The sequence below is a fragment of the Neolamprologus brichardi genome, chromosome 22 (assembly GCF_056152115.1).
Source record: "Neolamprologus brichardi isolate AB-2024 chromosome 22, ASM5615211v1, whole genome shotgun sequence".
Classification (NCBI taxonomy): Eukaryota; Metazoa; Chordata; class Actinopteri; order Cichliformes; family Cichlidae; genus Neolamprologus; species Neolamprologus brichardi.
This window is the reverse complement of record NC_142124.1, coordinates 30,917,866-30,933,004: the sequence shown is the minus strand read 5'-3', so window position 1 is coordinate 30,933,004 and position 15,139 is coordinate 30,917,866.

The following is a 15,139-nucleotide window of genomic DNA, read 5'->3' as shown; positions in this document are numbered from 1 at the left end:
AGTATGCAGTTTATGGATGTAGCTTGCTAATCAAGCTTGCTATTCTTAGCTAATAGCTTATCATCCCACCTTCTAATCCAAATATAGTAAATAATAAATGTAATAAGTTATAATAAAGTTTACATTTATTATTATTTTTGCTTGGATGTTATACTTCTAACACCATTTTCGAAGTAAAAATATTTATTCTCCAACTAGATGGTAAGAAATTGCTGAAGATGTCAGTTTGTTAGCAAACGCAGGCTAGCTACTAGCTAAGCGATAGTGAAGTGCACAAATGGCAAATAGAGAATGGTCACCTTGAAAGTAAAAGTGCGTCTCAGCGCTGCAACCAGCACGTTTCAAAATCCACAACTCACACTAAACATAAACAGTCCCTATTTGTGGTTTGTGCTGTACTTTTTGGTTTCACTGCCACTTACCCAATAGCTTTGGAACAAGTTAATGTCATCCATGCAAACTACAGGCGATAGCAGCAACCTGCCAGTGACCAAAGCAATCGCAGAGATGGTTGCAGACTGGTCTCCAGTCCAGACAAACAAAACATGAACAATATGGCATTGGCCATATAGTTCATGGTGAACACTACTTTCTGTAGCTACTGCTAAGCTCTTCTTAGTACAGACCTTATTAGCAAAGCAGCGAGCAGTATCATTTGTTTGGGTGTAAACAGTGCAGAAGAGAAACTGACAATAGTGTGTGTGTGTGTGTGTGTGAGTGTGAGTGAGAGAGAGATGAGAAGAATAGTGGCCTGACATACTCAGCTACTTGTTGCTTGTTAGGGAATGCTGAAACGGGCCAGTCCTTGCCACACACATCGACTGCACTAACAATAGCTTTTGTGAATGAATTTTTTTTGAGTGTCTGTCGTGTTGTTGAATCTGTCTACAACCACTGATCCAGGTCAGGCAGCGCAGCAGGGGGTTTGGGGGACCACCGGACCACCACTTCCGATCATGCCATTCAGTACAGCTAGTTCTGAATGAGTGACTCAGCGAGCCCACGATGGCCATTCTCATGTCACCGCTCTGTAACAAAGACAGGAAAGCAACACAATGCCCTGCGTTGTTGTGTGCATAGATTAAGTCTGGCTATCAGAGCCCAGGTGTTGCTTATACAGTCCCTAATAAGACTGTGTGTGTGCTGTATGTTTTCCTCCACTGATGTATTTTTGCCAACATTTTGGTGTCACGGTTGTTGAGCCATAGGGCAAATGGCATACTTGTCACAGAGATAAACATGAGTAAAAAGAAGAGTACGAGTGTGACTGTAACACAAATTGGGAATAGGTGCTCCTCTTTGGCACATAAAACCTGACATGAAATCATTTATAAAGTGTTGCTGTTGGAAAATACAGCAAACGCACCCGCATCATTGGAGGTCTTATATAACAGGTCATATACCGAGCAAATGGGCCCCAGCCTCCGTGAAGCTGTCATCTGCTCGAGTAGTAAAACAATCGGAGTGAAGGGTGAGAGATAACAGAGCCCTTCCCCTGCTGTGATAATAACACTGTGCGATGGCTATATTTAGGACTCTCTTTTGACAAAACTGCTTGTTGCCGCACTGGTACACTGGGGTGCCCGGAGCTCCGAGCTATGCAGCGCCACAACAGCTCATAATTTAACCTTGCCAGTAAAATCACTTTCCAGTGCACTAATGTATTCGGCACCCCTCCCTCTGCAACAGAGATACGTGGTGTCAAATAAAAAGATCGGTAGACAGTTTTATTTTACAACAAGGGCTTAATCGGGATGCCTGTCCCCTTTAAAACTCTATAATACGATATAAACTTTCAGTTCTCCTAGTAACAGCTTGTGTCATATAGCTAGTGATTGGAGGTATGGTCTGTTTGCTATGAGGCCCACAAACACAGGCACACACTCTTCTCACAGTTTTAAATTTGACCTTTTCTTAAAGGGACATGCTGACCTTTCACCTAGATTCTCAGGCCGAAGCAGACTGCTCATTAAACCAGCACCAGAGCCTGCAACAAGAGCTTTTCTCCAATAAAAACAGCTCCAGCCTGAACAGCAGAGGGATAACTTTTCACTAGATTTTTTACTCAGGGTTTGAGGCCAGCTGATGCGTATGGATGATGGGAAATAAGGCTTCGCTGATTTGCTGTCTCTTTCTTGACTCAAAAAACGACTGAAAAAAATAGTTCCTCGTCCCATTTAAGTTAAGTTAAATAAAACCTGGCAAAGAAAAATAGACCGATAATCCATTTTAATGTGAACTGTACACAACATTTATCCCAAGGACAGCAAAGGTGTATAATAAATCAGAAATGTGCCCTGGTGCTGTTCATGCTGGCTCACAATGACATTAGTTATACCTGATTTTCTGCTACGACTAATTAAAAATGACATGCAAAGGTCACCTAATATAACCAGGTGGCAATAAGAGAAGAGCAATCTCATAAACAAGAAAAAGATCCCTCTCTTTCAGGCTTCTGCTGTGTTCTTAGCTGGTCTTCTGCTTTTATTATACTTCCTGTATTTTTCCCCCCCAATCTTTTTTGGAGCACAATTTAAAGTATTGTGCAAAAGTGTTAAGCCAACTCTCATTCCTTTATATGTTGCTAGGAAATATTTACACCAATTTACTGAAATGGACATACAGTATAATTAAGACATACAGACATAACAGGAAAACGAGTAGGGAAGAGGTTAATGTGGAACTCAACAGGTGGGGGAACCCTGAAATCAGTTGTAGTGGCTCAGTGTGGGGATGTTCTTGGATGTACACAAGTTAATTCAACCAGATGTTTCATCTTGTCCTGGTGTGTTTTCCATCGTTTATGCTGTTTATTTTCTATACGGTATAAAGTTGTATGAAGGTGGAATTCAGTGAATCTAAGCATCATCAGCTAAAAATGATATGAATCTCTGCTACACTTGATGTAACCTGACTGTGAAACCACAGCCACTGTGTACAGGTCACACACTGTTCTTTACTTTGCAGGATAAACAGTTCAGTTTGCTGTCCTGTGATGGATTTAGAGGATTTTCATGCAGTCTTTAAATAACACAGTCTACCTCAGTTTGTTTTGCAGCATGTTTCACAATATGAAAAAAAACATGTTACATGTACAGACCCAATAACATGAGGACTTAGATGTAAGCTTTAAATTTGCAGTTCATCAAATCCCACTGAGCAGTCCTTACCTTTAAATCTAACCTCTCTCTTCCTCTCCTGTCCTGTCTTTCTCATCTTTCTCCAGTTAAGTTTGCCCTTTCATTTCTCTCCCTGTGAAATACAGCAGCTGGACCTGTAGTTAGCAACACACTGTGCGACAAACTGCACACAAACAGTTTATGTGTGTTTGCTGAGCTGATAGAAACTTTGCATTTGAAATTAGCTAACACAAAAGTAACTCCCTCTCATGCTCGCTCCTCTTCAGTAGGACTAGCAAGATCCCAAAGTACTTCAACCGCAACTTACAGACACCTGCAGTCATTCCAGTGTTGTGGCAAAAGCAAAAACACCCCCCTCCAGAAAAAAAAAACCAACTACTCAAGTGCAGTAATGAATTATATCTGAAAAGCACCTATACCACAAAAAGAGGTGAAGCCTAACATCCATCTGTCAGTCAATGTGGCTACACCTACAACTAGAAATTTTATGTAGTCTTCTTTTTTTTTGCAACAAGCATTTTAAAATGCAAGTCAGACTTTTGTAGTCAGCCCCGAGTGGCCATATGGGGAACTGCAGCTTTTGGAACTTTCTTGTTGATTATTCTCAACCTGATTTAACCATGAAAAAGTAGCTGCGCTGGCTACTGACATTCTTGAACCACACTCAACATCACATCTTGTACTTGTTGTGGCCACACCTCACTATGATGCAGTCTTTCCTGCTACATTAGCTCTGCATAGGGTGTGAAAAAAAAATAATCATGCTGTCATGTCTGGCATGGAGAGCAGGATTAAGACCATCTGCAGCTACTCTGGACCTGAGCTTTTAAATGTACTATATGTCTGGAAGCTGAATAATGTGTGGCTTTATTATGGAGCGGCATAGGTTGGCCTACCTTAAAACCGAGCAGATGTCTAATGTACAGAGGTGTATCGTTTGCTTAAGTAGCTACAGCAAGCTTGCTAATGTAGCTACTGTGGTTGTACCTAAATTCATATTTTGCTTTGTTTTTCTTTTTGCATACTCAAAGTAGTGCTGCATGCTGTAGCAAACATATTATCACTTTGTAAAGCTAAGTTTGTATGCCTTCATAAACCAGCTAAAAGAAATTAAATTATTTTAAAAACACAACCTACAAGGGGAATGACAAGGCCTTGCATGTAATGAAAGGTTATATCTAGTGTACACTCCTCACAGGTTCACTCCTTGTCTGTGTCTCAGCACAACGGGTTTTCTCGACATTGACTGGGGCAGAATGTTCCCTCCAATGTTTTTATTGGCTGGGAACCAGGTTTTCTGAAGCCATCGTGAAGAGATAAGCCAATCAGAGCGGCCAGGTTAACCTCAGGGTTATCATAGCTACTATTTACCTAACCATGTTCACCACAGATACTCAGCACGTGTGGACGTGTGTTCACAGCTCCAGAGTGTTTTGCAGGCCTTTACAGTCCTTGTTACTATATGAAATGAGTCACGGGTGTGATTGGAATTAACCTATAGAATATCCCGAGCTTACACACACACACACACACACACACACACACACACACACACACACACACACACACACACACACACACACACACACACACACACACACACTCCTTCCCCCCCTCTTCCTGTTGGATTTTGTTCCTGCTGTTCTGAGAAAAATGAAGCTTGACTTTTAAAAAAAAATGTTCTGGACTATGTCAGCAGGGTTTGGTACCGGTCACCCGGCCGCACTCGCAGTCTTACTTGTTACATCATGCTCCTCAGATTTGCTCCTACTTGACCTTTCCTCGCCACTTTTAACGGAAAGTCCTGCTGGGCACAGACAAAGCAATAATCTTTTGCTCCGAACTGAGCTGCTGGGCTGCAGTGAAAGCAGGAATCTGTGCTGTACTACACTTTAGATTCTGGGTGTCACAGTGTGTGCTGCACCTGGAGAGATGCTCTGAAAAATACCCTCCTCCCTAGCTAACAGTTTGATCCTGAGTCACCCGAGTGGACAAGCAATGGGTCCTTCGATTCTTTACAGCTCTGATAACTGCCACCAAAATCAGCGTTGTGCGCTAGATGTCGCTGTTTTAAGTAGACGCCTCCACTTATTTGAGTTCTGACACTTGCAGAAAAGTCTGTTAAAGTGAACACTAAAGAAAAGACAAATGTAATGAAACCTAACACTGCCGTTTGAATTCAAATGCATATTTATAAATGCTAAAAATAAACTGCTCAGAAAGCTCAGTTGATTGCTGTGCAGCAGGACTCACAGATCCCCCTCACTCCAGCTGGGCTAGTCCAGCTCCAAGTTGCTGAATGCTTAGCTCGCACTCACTGCCACCAGTTTCAAAATGATTAATGTCCTCAATCGATTTTTCCCTCTCAGTCAGTTAGCTCATCGTAGATGTGTTTAGTTTATCTCGTTGCACTGCCAGAGTCATTTGAATTTCTCTGTTTAATGGACACTGAGCTCAGCCTTGACCTAAACAAATGTGGTTTAGATTCTGGGAGTGTTGCTATTAATATCCAGTCAGGCTTTTGGCAGCAGATAGCTGATACTTAAAGAGGGAGACGGGGCATGATGGGAGGGAACTGCCTGCCTGCTTGGTGCACAGAGGAAAATCTTTGCATAACCTAAGAAAAGTTTGTTGTAATCTGTTTTACAGTCAGTAGTTTAATATATCAAGGAGTCTGCAGTTACACAGCAGTATTTTCAATGGTATGTTTTTTGTTTTTTTTGTTGAGTTGGAGTAGAGCTGATAAGCACCGATTGGAGTGCAGTTGCTTTATTTGTATGACTCCGTTTGAGAGGTTGTATAAATGAGAAGTTCCATCTAAACTGTGGCAACGTGTTGATTTTTTATCCAATGTCAGCAGTTACCCAGCAGTTCACAGTGTGCTCTGGACATTTCAGATCTGATCGCAGTTTAGGTTGTAATCCAGATAAATCCTCACTCTGAGAACTTGATGACAAATGCGAAAAGATTAATGTGAAACACCTTTTTGTTTGTTACTTCAGAAACTAGTTTACAGTCCTCACTGAGTGTTTGTTGCTGTGTTTATCTTTCACTTGACAGCTCTAATTTTTCCTGCCAGCCTCCACTTTCTCATAATGAAAATCTGTGGTGCTGGGACAGACCCCCGTTTTGGAGGTGCAATGCAAACATTCCAAGTGATTTAGCTGAGGCAAAATTAAATTCCTCAAATGATTATTGCTCAAGTGCTGTTTTGTTCTGGTGCGCTCATAAAAGTGAACACTTAGCGATGCAGGAAGAACATTCCTCTTTTAGAAGGGACTTCTGTTCCCCGCTTACTTAATTGCTGTGGCCTACAGAGGCTGAAGCAGAAGAAAGGAGGGCACTCCACAATGAACACCATTAACTAGATTATTATGCTGCATCCATTCTTGTTTCTGAAATTCCACTGAAACAGATTAGTAAGCATATGCCGCAATTGTACCTTTCAGCAGACTTCTGTAAGGATGAGGATGGCATTGGACAATATATTGATGGATGGATTCAAAGTGCTAATGCAGTATCCGTCTGCAGAGAGTGTAACAAAGGTCATTTTCTAGCTTTCTGCTAAAGACGTCAAACAGAGGCAGTAATTAAGTTAGTTTTGAAAAGAGGGCAGCTGTTATGATGCACACAATGAATGTGTCTCTGATTGAGCCCGTTCAAATGGCCAGATTGCATGTTATAGCTTTCTTGTGAACTGCTTATTCAAACTCCAAGAGTGAGAACCCGGTTAAGTTTTAGGGACCACATTTTGAGTAGGAACTTTTTGGCTGGTTCTTTTTTTTCAGAAGCCAGTGTCAGGGACAAAATTAGATTTTAGTTGAAATTTGGTTTGTGCTACATTTAGTGTCTGTCACACTGAGCTGTGTGGTGGGTAGGGATTGGACCCAAATGCAGGACTCTGAGATGGAGTATACAATACATACAAGGTCTTAAATAATCAGGCCCCATCTTATCTTAATGACCTTGTAGTACCATATTACCCTATTAGAGCACTTCGCTCCCACTCTGCAGGCCTACTTGTTGTTCCTAGAGTATTTAAAAGTAGAATGGGAGGCAGAGCCTTCAGTTTTCAGGCCCCTCTTCTGTGGAACCAGCTTCCAGTTTGGATTCAGGAGACAGACACTATCTCTACTTTTAAGATTAGGCTTAAAACTTTCCTTTTTGCTAAAGCATATAGTTAGGGCTGGACCAGGTGACCCTGAATCCTCCCTTAGTTATGCTGCGATAGATGTAGGCTGCCGGGGGATTCCCATGATGCATTGAGTTTTTCCTTTCCAGTCACCTTTCTCACTCACTATGTGTTAACAGACCTCTCTGTATTGAATCATGTCTGTTATTAATCTCTGTCTCTCTTCCACAGCATGTCTTTATCCTGTCTTCCTTCTCTCACCCCAACCGGTCGCAGCAGATGGCCGCCCCTCCCTGAGCCTGGTTCTGCCGGAGGTTTCTTCCTGTTAAAAGGGAGTTTTTCCTTCCCACTGTCGCCAAAGTGCTTGCTCATAGGGGGTCATATGATTGTTGGGCTTTTCTCTGTATCTATGAAGCGCCTTGAGGCGACATTTGTTGTGATTTGGCGCTATATAAATAAAATTGAATTGAATTGAGTATTAAACTTAAAGGTGGCAGTTTTTATTCACTCACAAAAAATGACTAAGACACGCAAAACATGAATGCTAGAAACAAAACCAAAATTCAAACTAGGAAGGATGACCTGAACTAGGAGTTGATGACCTTGCATGACATAACCTGACCAAACATGACGCACGAGGAACACACAACTAATGCGGAGGATACAATAACAGGCAGAGAAAAACACAGGGCTTAATCACCTAGTGAGGTGATTAGGAAATGTGAAACAGGACGGAGACACAGCTGGGGGCAATGCAGGCATGATGAGGCATGGGAAAGCAACACAGAAAACCCTAATCCAAAGACTAAGAATATAACAAACAGAAGATCACAAATCATAATAATAATCAGAACTAACAGTTCATCACTTAAACATAAAGCACAGTGTCTTGCACTTAGCTGTGATGTTTAAACTTATGGGTAAAATGCTCTATACAAGCAGCAGATGTTTGCTTTTGCCGAATGGTGGCTGAGCTGTCCCTTAGCAATAAGATAAGGTGATCCAGCTGAGATGGTTCAGGCATCTGACGAGGATACCTCCTCGTTATATCTCTCAGATGCCTTGGAAATGGTTCACTGTCCCACTGGATGAACTGGGGGAGGTGGTTGGGATCAGGGAAGTTTGGGCTTCTCTGATCGCAACAACCTCTTGATGCTTAAAACTCTGAAGCTAAAGATCTACAGCTTGCCTTGAAAATATACTTTCTTACCACGATCCCCTTGGCCTAAAAAGACTAAATGCCTTCTGATTGAGTCCTTCTGTTCAGTCTGGCTGAAAGGAAGTAGCATATCATAACAAAACATTTTTTTAGTGTCCATCATAAATTCACTTCAGTTCAATTTAATTGTGCACTATTAATAGAGCACCAAATCACAACAATGATTGCCTCAAGGCACTTCATATTGTAAGGTAAAGATCCTGCATTAATACAGAGAAAAGCCCAGGAAGAAAAACTTGAAATTATATCTAGCTAATGATAGAAACATTATCAACAATGTGAAAGATTTCTAACATTAGTTTTTATTTTTTTTATTTATTGTGAAAAAATGCTCAGTTTTTTGTTATTGAATGGCAACCAAGCAAACAGCAGTGCAACCCAAACACCTGCCTGGCAGTAGCCAAGGCCCCATGCAATATAATTTTTCCTTTTTCGGTGGAGACTAGCTGCTTCAGGCAGGGAAATGAGCATTTGAAATAAATTTGGTAGTACTGGAAATTCATGCAGTTAATGCTGATTTTTATCCAGGCACTCAATCAACTGTCATACAGAGAAGTGGAAGCTTCTGTTGCTTTCACGTCAGATGCTAAAGAGACATTTTGAAACTTGAGTTCAACACTTGCTAGCAGTGCGTGTCCTTTAGAAATACAACCAAGACAAAATCCAAAAACACTTCAATTTGTCTTCAACTTTGGACATCGAGTGGCTTCCCTCACACTTTGGCCGACAGTTTACCCTTATAAATCTCCCAATCATAACAGACGAATCTCCATTGTTAAGATCTACGGTATTTAGTAGTTGTTTTTAAAATTAGAGCTCAGATATGATATCTGTGTGCTGGTGCTGCTGCCGAAGCTCGCTGGCACTGACGTACCAGGCAGCCAGAATGAAAAGAATGTTCTGTTATTAGTGGAAAAGCTCCTGTTATGTGGATTAATCTACAGCTTTGACTTTGATCTCTGAGTCACTCTAAGCGACTTTGGAGGGGAGTGGGGGCAGCGTACAATTCAGAGCGCACACACATCAACACGCTCAGAGAATACAGTACATGCTGTGAATAATGTCCATCATGTGTCACATAATCTAGGTTGAAAACACGGTTAATTCTTTCACAGCGAGTCAAAACAGTCAAATTTCTGTGTTAATTAACAAAAAAAGTACAATAATACTCTATTGAAGTTTCCTAATGGTGACACTTTGCTTTAAACTGACCCAAACAAATGGAGCTTGTACAATTCCTCACCCAATTAGCACCAATGTTCCCATGTTAAATCCTGAAGTGGAGATCAAAGGAGGTTTTGTGTTGGATATAGATTTACTGTTAATAAAACAATTAAAATGTACTTGTCTGTGAATGTCTGTGTGTGCGTGTTGTGGGCTTATCGACATCAAGACGAACTCCAAATCTCTGAAACCAAGCACGGTGTTCCAAGCTCTTAATAAGATTTAAGTTTGTAATGTAGATGCCTGATTATATCCCAATCCCACAAGGAGGAGAAAGGACTGAAAAAAAATTATTTTGTAACTAATAGATTTAATGATTACAAAGGTTTTGGGGGATTAATGAGGCTTGAAATGATATCAACAACCAGGGTTAGTTTTAAAACAACAGTGAAGCCCAGAGAAATGTGCCAGATATGCGTTGGAAAGCAGTGAGATTCTGCATCTCATGTTTGGGAAATTTTATGGAATACATTTTATGGAAAATGTCTAAAGTTTTATTTGAGTGGAAATTAATATGTGGTAATGTTTTCATGCTAACTTGGCTACAGGGAGAGTTTTGTTGAAGGCTACGGTCAGGAATTATTCAACTTAATCAGAAACCTGCTGAAACTAAATATTCACACACTAAACAGTGAAATAGCTGCAGAACTGCTTTAAGAGCTACTTTAAGCCTTAATTCAACAAGGTGCTGGAAACATTCTTCTGAACATTTAATGGAAATTGTCAGCAACATGCTCAGTTGGTACAAAGGGGCCTTAAGTGTGCCAAAAAAGTATTCCCTCACAATGATTCGCCAACATCGCCAATAAAACTCCAATAGTGTTTAAAACATATAAGTGTTGTGGCTGTGGTGTGTGATGCCATCATATTTTCAGTTTAGTTCAGTTTTATCATATGAATCAACTTATTTACTGCATGTGAGTCCAACTTAATTTAATTGAGTTAATTCAACTCGTGCAAATTACGTTAGTCCAACAAAAGTACTTAATGCAAATAGAACCTCATTTATTATGTGGAAATCCATTCCATGATTGTTTTAAGTTCATTTAAAGAGTTGTTCTTTGGTGCATTCAACAAAGTCTAGAGTCTAATTAACACATTCATAGGCAATTTAGAATCATCAGTTAATCTAACCACACTTGCATGTCTTTGGACTGTGGGTAGAAGCAGGAATACCCAGAGAGATTTGAGTCCACCTTCTTACTTTGAGGCAACACTGCTAACCGCCGCACCACCGAACTGTTACTGCATACTTCAAACAACAAGGAAAGCTATGATTACGAAGCCTAATACAGAATTTTTGTTACATTGTAATCTTGTGAGTCCAGGCAACTGACCACACTTTTGCTAGACTGTATCACGTCATCGCAACAAGAATAAATTTAACGAATGTGTTTGTTCAAATTTCACTTTTTTGGGTGTTCTGTTCAGGCAACTTGCACTTTTCAGTGCACCACTGATCGCTTCAAAAATTTAAAGATGGCAACTTTTTAGCTTGAATTTCAGTTTGGGAAGAGGATGAAGTCACAGGGTACCAGTTCTAATGAATGAGGCTGGTGTAGGTCAGTTGGATGAAATGGTCTCGGAACGTATCAGGACATTATGGTAGAATGCTGTAAAGGCAGTCTTACACCAGGGGGGAATTTTTACACTGAAGACTACTGTTTGGTGTCAGGCCCATAGCCAGAGACTTTGACATATTTGCTCTCTGTCTCGGCCAAATAGCCAGGCTTGAAGGTGATAGGGGCCAAATGCAAATAAGTGGTGGTGCTTGATTTTCAGCAGTAGAGTTCCATAAATTTTGATTGCTCCTTATGTATTTAGCCCCCATTTTGCTAATTCAAGTTTAGAAAAAGCTTACAGTTGCTATCAGAGAGCTAATCCCAGCTTCCTGGCATAGTGAGTTTCATTGTCTTCTCTCTAACTACAGTTTGTTGAGTTTTGTGAAATGGGTTAAAAGACCACCACTGACACACCTGGAAAAATCTCGGTTCATTGCTTGTGTCACATATCTGTTTTCTTACATAACCGTTATTGATGGCCCAGGAGTACTATTCAAATTTGTGAAAAGCAAATCTCCCTTTCTTGATGTCTAATAGAAATTATAGCAGTATAAAAATCTCTGAAGCAGAAGTTGGGAAAATCCAGCAAATTTTCAAAATTTACAATAAGATCACTGTGAACATTGGCATAGCACAGGCCAAATCATCCAGTACTGCGGCGCTTTTTCCATCTGGTCCAAAGTGTTGGAGGGGTGGACCGCACTGCTATTCCTAGAAAGAACGAATCATCTCTTGTGCATTATTTCATGTAGGTCTTTGCTTTCTTGGCCACCATTTCCACCTCTCTGCACCAAACCGAAACTTCTGTGCTCTATTATGTTTGGAGAAGCAGTGGCATTCCAGCTCAGAGGTGAATATCAATTAAAAAACCAGCAGGCTGTCAACAACAGCTCCTAGACCACCCAACCACAGTCAAGTTGTCCACACGGACACACCCACAAACACAAACTTACACAATGAATCACCTGCAAAACATGCTGTGAGTGCACACGCTGTACCCTGCAAGAAAGGACACACACTAACACCGGCATGCTCTGACCTAAATCCATGTGATCGGATTCAGTTTTGTGAACTTTGTGGAACTTTCACAGGTTTCAAGACTCTCGTGGCACGATAGGTTGAGTCTGTGACGTAACCATTGATGGCATCCCACCCGCTTTACACGTAAGTCTCCCGTTCACACCCAGACCAGGGTAGTGCTTTGAAGTTACTTTAGGCTGTCAGACGTCACGTGTTAACATGCTGCACACTGAACTTACAACTGGAGACAATTAAGCCCACAGTGGTGTGTGTGTTTTCTGAACTGACCTCCCGTGTCCCTGAGAGACTCAGGTTCCACCACATCTGGGAAGGCTGTTTCCCAACAAGGGTCAGAGGAATTTTTATGTAACAGCCACGCTTCTCCTGTGTTTTGAAAACACTGCGCACGTCCATGTGTTTGTGCGGCTGACCCATTTCAGTGGGAAGCGTCAAGCTGCTTCTGCTGCCATTGTCCGTTGCGTAACGCTGCTGCATTTAGCCAATGAATGCAAACAAACAGAGCGGAGGAACCAACTGGTCATTGGACCAAGCCAGACCTTTAAAGTGTTCCTAGAAGTTCCTACTTTGAAGTGGTTCTGGATCTCTGGTTTCAATTGGGCTCTGATTTCTACAGTCGCACTGTACCTATTAGTAAAGAAAGAAGGAAATGATTAAAAACTGAACAAATCCTTGTTCTTTGTGTTTTGTCTTTTTACAGTTTCCAGATGCTTTCCTATATAGCCCGTTAGAAACAGGAGATGTTGCAGGGAAAACAAACGCTGCCATTAATTTAAAGAAACTTGAAACATTCAGAATTCACTAAAATTGTATGCAGATTATGAATAAATGACAACTATACTGTTATGTTGAATGTTCGATGGCTCAAGTCTTTGAATAATACCCTTTGGACCTGAGGAAATAATACTCATCATTTTTGACTTCCTGTAAAAACCTGGTGAACAGGTGACAGGCATTCAACAAATGGTTGGGAGTGTTTGAGGATTGACTTTAGTAACCTTTGAAGAGCAGAATTAAACAGAGCTCCAACTGTCTGGGCTTTTTTCCCCCCTAGCCAATCACCTCTTCCACAGTTCTGCTGTCGAATAACTACTAGCATCAGGGGATGTGCACAACTGGAGGCTTGGTGCATCCATTAAGCTAATATTTTGTAGTCTCAGCAGTGATTTCCTGCCCCATATTTCTTTTCCTGGACTCTGCTAGAGCAGCTTTGCATGATTCCCAGTTAATAAGTTGATCCTCTGTCTGAAACATACCATTTTATCTTCTTTCCCATCCTTTTAAACCAACTCTCTCCCGATTGGCTTCCTCTTGCAAACAGACGCCCTTCACAGCAGGTGGGTGAGACTTCTTTTTGTCTTTTATTTATTTATTTTTGCATCTTACAGTTTGTGTCAAAATTGTCGCTTTTAGACTCACTGGGCTGAGGTTTCTTATTGTGCTGTGTACTATTTTGAGCTCTGATTGTGTACTATTTTTAATACTCTGCTCTGGCTGCTGTAAACACCAGCCCAAAGACGACAACACACTGCTTGAAATCTTCAATCTGATAAGAACTGGAGTCTTTATGTTAATGACTACAACTGCTACAGAACTGCCTCAGATGTCAGACCAGTTCTGCCAAGTTCTGGGTATAAGCACTCCCATGTGATGATGAGGTGGTTTGATACTCCATATGTTTTTCCACTCTATCTTCTAATGTGGGTTTTGTAAACAAAGCCCTACATGGAGGCCACAATCTGTAACTAGCTTTTACCTTTGACCTATTTACAGAGCCCAGTTTCCTCTGAAAAGTTCATGGACATCCAAAATACACGTGGCATCGGGCTCATGCACATACAGGCTCATGTTTGAGATTTTGCAGGCTTACACAGCCTACACAGAGGGATGTCTGCTTGGAGCTACAGAAAAGCTTATTTCTACTGTCAGAAGTTCAGCTGTCATACTGGCAGAGGCAGCGTCACCTTAAGCATCCAGAAATGTCTGACCTTGAAACAAATGAATGCTGTAATGGAATAAGGGTTATCGTCATCCAAATAAAGTGTCTTTCTCCTTGCCGAACCTACTTCTCCAAGCCTCCTTGTTATCTGCTGTCAACCCCCAACATGTGTCCTCAGTCTGACAGTAGATAAAGGCTTAGTTAACCTATAAGTGGGTGAAACCTGAGCTTGCAAATGGCCACTGGCTGATAGATGCAAATAAAAGGAGGTGTTGAAGATAATCTAGCACAGCACAGACAATCTAATGCCTGTAAAAGAAGTTGTTGCTAGTATTGCTGAGAGCTGTGTAATTGCAGCTACCACTGCTGTGACTTATTTCAAGCTCTGTTGGTTTGGGATATGGGTTATTACTCACTCACTTAAGCCAAATATTGATGATGCTGACTGTTTAAGCCTTGAGACTGAATGGGAAAAGCACTGGAGAAGTTAAACAAGCTGCAGTTTGAGATGTGCAAGCTAGCAGGCAGACAGCTGTCTTTGTATAGAAAATTAAAACAGGTGATAGGTGACTCATTTAATCATTAATGTATTGTTAAGTATAAAATCAGAATCAGAATCAGAATCAGAATTTATTTGTCACATACAGGTTGCCCCGCAGTAAAAAAGAAGGAAAATAGACCTATACCTACAACCTTATTAGCCAGTAGTTCCTCATCAGTTGCTGTCTTCTCAATTCAGCCTCCTCACAGAGTAAATGCACCACTGCACTGATGGGATGTACTCAAAGAAGAATGACCACGGCAGCTTAACACAGCATACTCCAGCCCCACCATGACTTTGATGAGGATAAGCGGAAGAGAATGAGTGGATAGATGTCTTATTAT